An 8,698-nucleotide genomic window follows, 5' to 3' on the forward strand; every position below is an offset into this window, starting at 1 on the left:
AATATTTTTTACACTAAAATATTTTTTTTTAAATATGATAAGTTTTATTTTATTTTAATTTTTAAATTATGTGAAGATTGTTAGAAAGATTTAATATAATTTAAAAAAAATTAATATCCTAAAATTATTGCTTCAACATTATAAAAATCAACAAAAGAATAACTACTACAAACTTCAATTGAGAAACATATAATTACTTTTCAATGAAAAAAAGTAACGTCGACCTTGATTGAAAACATCTTAACAGATATCAATTAATAAATAACCCTAAAATTTATTGAGCGACATATAATCTCAACAATCAAAACAAAAAATTAATCCGTATCATTAGCTAAAAAACATTGAATTACATTAGCTAAAAAAAGTATAATTGATGCTGATAAAATAAATCTTAATTCATATCAATAAACAACAATTCTAACAATATTAGCTAAGAAAACTCTAATTAATTTTAATCAGAAAATAATATTGACCTATAATTTGATCAATATTAATTGAAAATATTTTTAACTTTCACCCACTACAAATATTTTTAGTTAATATTAACTAAAAATTTCATATTTAATTTAACCAGAAAAAATGTTGTTGATGTTAAGAATAACATTTCTAATGTGTTGAGAAACAACATGTACCAACATCGGTGAAAAGAATAATATCACATGATAAAATCATATAAAAGGAGAAATGTAAAAGAAAAAAAAAAATCATTAATTTTATAATAAAAAAAGTACAAGACAAACAAAACTCTTATCGAACATATTTGAAATATTTTTTAAAATAAAATAATTCAAAACATGTTGTAATTTACTGAAAAACAGACTTAATTCGTGATTGAATTGCTTTGCTACTAGAGTTCCAACTAACCATATTTTATTTTTGTTTTTTTTTAAAATGTTTAATCTGAAAGTAGTTTTTAGAAATAAAAAATACATATGAAAATCATTTTTTTTTAAATAAGATTTCTGGATTGTCCAATTCAAAAATAAAAAAATACATCCATATTATATAATCTGGCAACCATAGAAGAAAAATGTGGATCAGGATGACGTGAAGAGTGGTGGAACCCAGTAAGTGAACATCTCACCATAGAGATTGTATTATGAAAATATGATTTTATTTTCAATATCATACAATTTGAAAAGTTTTTTTTTTTAAAATAAATATTATATTTTATTTTCAAATTAAGGGTGCCATAAGAAACCGGGAGAATGGAGACACAAAATTATGAGTTTGTCTATTATTTTTGTTGGATTAAATAACTATTGTTACAAGTCCAAGTGCCATGAAAGTTTTTTTTTCCTTCAGAATTTTCATCACACTCTTGAGCCTATGAGCCCACAAACTAATCGACCTAGCTCCTTCAAGAGAATTGCTTCCTGCACCTCTCAACATTCTTTCTGCACCCATCATTAATGTCCAATTCCAATAATAACTTTGGTAAATAATTCATTTAACCTTTATTTTTCACACGTTCTTCTTGTTCACAGCTCCTGGTGTGAGTTGGTTGTGTGATTGAAGTATATGAGTGCTTAGTCCTTGAAGTAGGTGGTGCTCGCTCGCCTCTCAATTGAACCCATTTTTGAGGATTGCATGTTTTCCGAAAATCGTTTCCAACATAATTTATCATGTAACCAAATACATACATTCCAAAGGAAAACAATAATCAAAGAACCTAACTCTAAATTTAAACCCTAAACCGAACTGAACATGAAACAAACAACGTCCATTTGAACTGGCAAACGAACCAATCATTATCCACAAAACATCAAATAGATTCAAAATACTTAAATTCCAAAATAAAAGTTTTGTTACTCCGAAATTGTATTTTCGGAACACAAATTTTCACTTCAGGTGCATTGAAGAATCATTCGGGACTTACTTTCCGCATGGAATTTAGAACAGTTTTCATGAATTAAGTTTTCCGGACTATAAATACAATTGCGGAAACACTATTCCGGAAACAATGTGCCACCATAAACTATGTTTTTCCAAAAGAATTTTCTGAATTTGATTTCCCTGCTACCACCACCTCAACAAGGACGCTACATCAAAATTGTTCTAGTATAATTGTGTTCAAATAAAACAATCAAAGAGTAAGATTGGAATTAAAAAAAATTATGAAGTGCACAAAGAAAATGATTGGATGTTGATAGAAATGACAAAAGAGTTAAGTCGGATGAGTCAGTCTTAGCATGTTTAAAATAGGCGAGATGAAACAATTTTTTCAATCTAAAAGTCTGAACCAACTCAGTTCGTTAAATTTGGTTGCATAGAGACCAGTTTGTAGTTTGATTTCATTATAATAACACAATTTGGTTTCATCTCCATTGTTTTTCTCTCATCTATTGACAAACCACTTTTGTTCTTTGTCCTTTTCAATTTTTTCATTGTTTGTGTTGGATTGGAGAATCTCTATTATTTTTTGTAGCTCGACAACTTGATATCAATTCATTTTAAGTCTGTTTTTATGTAAAAAAATAAAAAACATTAGTCTATTTTCATATGAGATTCAATTTTTAATGACAAAAAACATAAGGAGACTAGTTCGTCAATTCGAACAGACCAAGATTGTAACATTCACTTTTTGAATTGGTGAACTAGTTTAACCCAATATGTTTTTGACGAACCAATATTAAATCAGAATTAATTATGAAAACAATAATCTTCATTTCAAAACAATATAATAATTGAAAACTGCTTTTGTATGTACACTTTCCATAATATACACAAGATAATTACATTGAATTGAATGCAAATTTAAAAGATAGATCTACAATTATTACTTTTTAAAATTGAAGTAAAACTATAGGGAAAAAATAGACTATAATCATGTTTCAAAAATTAAATTACAAATACAAAATGTGAAACACAAGCACGAAAAATTGAAGTTGATAAATATTCCATCCAATTGTTCGCTGGTAATATATATGAAAAATAAAGGGAAATAGTTAAATATCCCAAATAAAAATTAAAAAAATTACAATAAATCAAGTCATACATTAAATATTAAATGCTAAACCCTGAAGACGAGTGGGTGTATCAAATAAAATTCAAAAGTGACAACATCATCCAATAATTTTGAGTTGAATTTAATCATATTTTAAAAAAATCATTAAGTAATCTAAAACTAGTTTAGAATAGTTATTAGTTAAATTTTATGTTATCCGATTTGACTTACATATAAAAGAAGTTTTACAAGTAAATACATACAAGGATTTTAATAAAAAGAATTGTTCACAACAAAATTCCAAAATTTTAAAGATTATTTTTTTACAATACAAATTCAGATTGTTTAATTAAAACTTATTTATTTTATATTTATCGTGATTTAATTCTCATTATTATATATAGAAAGATATAGATATATAGATAGGTATAAAACACCATGAATTTTTTGTAAAATTTCAATTCGTTGAAGGATACTATTTCTAAAGAGTAAAGCATGTCCAATGATATTTTTTTTAACTATTCTTGAATGAAATTGTTATATGCACCTAAAAAAATTGTCATATGCAAATATTACACCAAAAATTTAACAATTTTAGTATAACTACTGAAAATATAAACACATATACGATGTTTTTAATTTTCTTCTAACTTTTTGTCACACGAAATTTTAAATAGCAAAATAAAAACGATTCCATTTTAAAGTTAAATAACAAAACACAGCCATCATAACTAAAACTTATTCGTTACTCTATTCGCTCTTATCTATTGAACTAATTATCGTAGAAAAATCTATTGAGCTGATTTTCTAAGGTCATTATTTTAGAGCGCAAAAACTCTTATAAAATACACATTACATGGCAATAGACATTTATTTATAAGTGTAAATGAAGATTTAAAAATCCCATTAACTTTTTTTTTCTTGAAGTAAACTTCACCGGATCAGGCATGCATGATAGGATAAAAAAAGCATTTTTATATTCATACAATGAATAATGCCACTTTTACTCATTTAACTTTTTTATTGAACAAATTTTCCTACTTACTTTATAAATCTTCTTTAAGCATTGAAAAATAATTTTTTAACATACCTAAACTTTTTACATTGATATTATCTTACTTACTTTTTTCTCTTGATTTTTTAAAAGATACGAAAATTTACACTTTTATATATTTTCTCTTAGACATTTTAACGGAATGAAATAATTTGACAAGACATTACGACAACAAAGGATAGAAACCAAACCACAGAGCATGTATTCCATCACTGTTTTTTCCACCCTTATTTGGAAAAATTACTTTTTTAAGGTCGACAATAGTATATATTCATGAATCAACACACAAATATATATAAAATATGTATTCAAAATATGCACTAACACACTTACTCACATAACGACGTGGGAATTTTCTGACAAAGATTACCATTATAGTCCTATCTGCAAAAATATTCTTTCAAACAGAACCACATAGCTTACAAGTTTATCGTATATCTTACTATATATAATTGAAAATTTCTCACATGTATAATTATCGTATACCTTATTATATATATATATATATATATGTATAATAAAATATAGAAAAATAAATATTGTAACAATACAGGACAATCGTTTTGGAAGATTTTGAATAATGTGTTTGGACGCGGCCTTTCGCAGCATAAAAACATGTGTGGTGTTAAGTGGTTGTTAGTACATAAATTCTTTGAAATGTTTTAAGACATTCCAATAAAGCTTTTTATAATTTTGTCTTTAAGAGAAAACAATAGTTTGGAATGTCACATTTTGCCAAATCAACGCACTAAAACTTTTCAAGAGTGGCGCATCTTTTCACTTCTATCATTCACCACTCATATCATAATGGACACACAGATTCCCACTCATGCTACATGGGCTCATCACCCCAATTTGGGCTTTCAATAAGGGCCCACTACGTTTTCAACTTCTTCATCCTCTGTCAACACCTTATTCTTCTCCTGTGTGTTTGATAAGTAAACCCTTAGAAAATGAAAAAGAGTTTGTTAGACCCATATTTACGTAGAGATAAAATAATTATAAAAAAACAAACTTTTGTATTTGTAAAGAAAAAATAAATCAAAAATAATTTCAAAATATTATTATCTTAAAGAAAGGAAATATACATTTTAGGAAGCAGAACAATTAAGAAAAAAAAGTAACCTAAAAGAAAGTTTTGGAGTGAGAAGTCAAAGACATAGGAACAAAAAAGTACAGTTGTTTCACGAGTCTGCATGTTTGCTTGCACGTCGACGCAAAAAGTTTCGACTTCTTTTTCTTTTTCAGATTTCCCATTTCAAATCAAATTGGATTTTCCAGCTTACAATTCTTTTAAATTATTTTGTTTAGTTGATTACTTCTTCTGTCAATCCGATAAACCTTCTTACAACCAAACATTAAAGATAGGGTTTGAATTTGATTTTGATTTTGATTTTGATTTACGAACCAATCATACTATAACTAGGGTTGGGTCTGATGTTTTTTTTAGTGATTCTAGAGTCTTAAAAATAATGATAATCCCACTCAACTATATCATTTTTTTCCTTTCTATTTTTGTTGATACTAATTCAATGGTCCACTCAAGTCAATCCGATTACAGTGTGGTTGTTTGAAAAGCCCACGTGTATTATTCTTAAAAATATATAATTATTTGTATTTGACAAAAATAAGAGTGACTATACATTGCCAATCAAAATAATTCATTCTTCTTCAAGTTTTACATTTTTAAAATAATATAAAGATTTAACACCGAACTAAAGTATTGGGTATATTAACGAAAAAGGTTTACCGTGTAAACACAATAATAATAAAACATGAATCAAATCAAATAAAAGAGTGACACCGTCTTTAGTTTAAAATTTTCAAACAATAAAATTTATAAATTTTTTATTTATATAAGATTTAATCCAACACTTATATTCTTTCAAAAAAAATTTGTTGATGCTATTTGACTTCTGAACTTAATTGTATTATATGACTCAAACGGTCTAAACGGAGTACTACCACTCTTTCATCGGATCAACTGACGGTCATGGCAAACAAGACAAAATCAGACAGTAATTAGAACGTAACAGAAAATCCTCAAACAAGACCAACCGCCGAGGAGTTGACCGTTCGGCCTAAAGCGAATAATTAGGATTTCCATAAAGTTTAAGGTAAATGGTAATTAGAGGTATTGGGCTGTGATTAAGATTTTTCTAATCTCAAACCCATGGTGAAAACTATAAATGGGTGTTGCTCCCTCCACCACCACCCCTTGCTCCCTCCACCCCCTTCCTCTTTTACCACTCACTCCATTTTTCTATTCCTATGTTATCCTTCAGTAAAAGTTTACTTTTAGGGTTAATATTTTATAATTTCTACCCACTCTAATCCTCTACGCGCATGCAGCGGCACACAACCTATTCATCCTCTTTTATGTTCTACTTCATGCTCTCATTGTTACTCTTTCATTGTGCGAATTCTTTCTCCTCTCTTTCTTTCAAATTTGTGTTGTGAGAGTGTGGTGAGTGAGAGGTTGCAGGTGGTGGTGAAAGGAATTGTTCTAGCGGTGACAAAGTTCAGTCTCGGTGGTACTTGAAGGTCTCGGTGGTGCTTGAAAGTGCAAAGGGGTGAAGGTGCACTGCGTCAAGATACGTAATCAACCCTAAATTAATGTGAAAACCCTTAAACGAATATAAGCATCCGTCAACAGATGTCAACATCCGTTTAAGGTGAAACGGATGTCGACATCCGTTTTATGCGAGATCACTATTAAAAAGCTTAACGTATTTCTTTGCAATTATGTGAGATCACTATTAAAAAGCTTTAGCCACTTTATTTTACTTTTGGAATAATTATAAATCCTCTTAATAATATTTCCAATTATCAAATGAAAACAACATTGAATGTTTTCCATGCTGAGATGTAACATGCATCTTTTCTCGTTTAATACATTATTTATTAAATATGAGGAGAATGTTTCAAGAGGATATATCAAAACTGCTACTTCCAGAACCCAAATTCGATAGCGTATAGTAATAAATTTTTAAAGCAAAATAATACCCAAAAAATTCTTTTTATGGTTGTTGGACAATATGATCCAGCTAAGCAAAATATGTCACTACTGCTCCTAACGTCAGCCCAAACATTTGCTCCTCCACAGGTATGATTTGGCTGCATTGGAGGCAGCTGATAAAGATATCTGCAAAATTATATTTGTTCACTAATTTCATAACAGTGCGAAAGCAGCAAATCAAGGACAAAAATGGCAGTGAGAATGGGTGAGTAAATATAAATAAAAAATTTAGGATTTCAGAAGAGTAAATAAATAAGGTTAAAAAGTAAAAAAGATTAATTTTGTAATTAAATTTTTTTTGTAAAGAGTTGGGGAGGTGGAAGGAGCAAAGGTGGTGATGGAGGAAGCATCACTCACTGTAAATACAGGTCAAAGGTAAGTGGTAGGTGTTTGCATTTTCTGCACATTTATTATTATTGCATTGATATACCGTATGGACAGTCGAGTGACTTAACCATCGAAAAATCTTTGACAGGTACACTTCCGAATGGTAGAGTGAAAACAAAATACATAAAACGAACCACTTACAAAAGAAAATTGTGCAGATATTTAGAATGATTCGATCTTGTACCCGAAAGATTAACAATTTATTAATATTTGTAATTATGAATACAAGATGATACTAATTTAATAAATGAAAATGAGTCACAACTTTAATACTTGTTGGCCTTGTATTTCCCGCAATCGGGTCACATGTAACATGGAGCAATGATCTAATTATTCAAAAATAGTGAAAATTTGACACGAAAGCTGTAAAGTAATCCACTCAATCAAGAAAAAAATATATTGTCCACAAACTTTTAATCAGAAAAATACAGCACGAATGGTGAGAGGAACATGAAAGAAAAACAGAAACACTTCCTCAGATTTTAACCAGATTGGTCTCAGATAACAAGTTTTGTATAGTTGAGTCCATGCCTTAAACCGTATATTATAACAACCTTGTTTGTTCTTATTCTTTTTTCATAAAATACATTGCTTTATCAACTGAAAGGGAAGATCATAAACACACCAGAATGCTTTTATCCAGTACACTTAAAAAACCAGGCATGGTCCCCTGTTTTTGTATCTTTGATTGAACATAGAATATTGTCCCCACCCTTTTGATGTAAACTGTTATACACACAACTAAACTAACCTATCAGAATTTACATTTCTCCAGAAGTGTAAAATTTGAAAAATAAAGGAATATTTTAACAAAAGATAACATGGAATCTTGAAAGAATAAGAAAAATTGATCATAGGGGATACTCTTTCTCTGTTTTATGAGACTTTATTATGGTCATGCACCTTCTCATTTCTTCTGTAATATCAAATAAGACGTGGGAATAGAATCTAGTGTTTCAAAAAATATCTAAGTTATACATTTAGAATATGTAATACAGAGTAAGTGGAGTTTACCATATGAATTCAATGACACAAGAAATAATAAGTGGAATGTAGTGCAAAACCCAATACCTATTGAACCCACAATTCATTTATCTATATTATACCTCCATTAACTAGTTACTTGAGGAGTGATCTAGGTGGAGCAAGCATGCTACGATCCATTGAAGCAATTTAGAAAATTTTGATTGCTAGCTAGAATCAAGAAAAAACCAGAAGTAATTATTGCGGAAAATCATTTTCGACACTTTTCGAGAGCATTTATACTTGGAGAAACTTTATGGGAAAATAA

This window comes from Vigna angularis, chromosome 4 (assembly GCF_016808095.1).
Source record: "Vigna angularis cultivar LongXiaoDou No.4 chromosome 4, ASM1680809v1, whole genome shotgun sequence".
Lineage (NCBI taxonomy): Eukaryota > Viridiplantae > Streptophyta > Magnoliopsida > Fabales > Fabaceae > Vigna > Vigna angularis.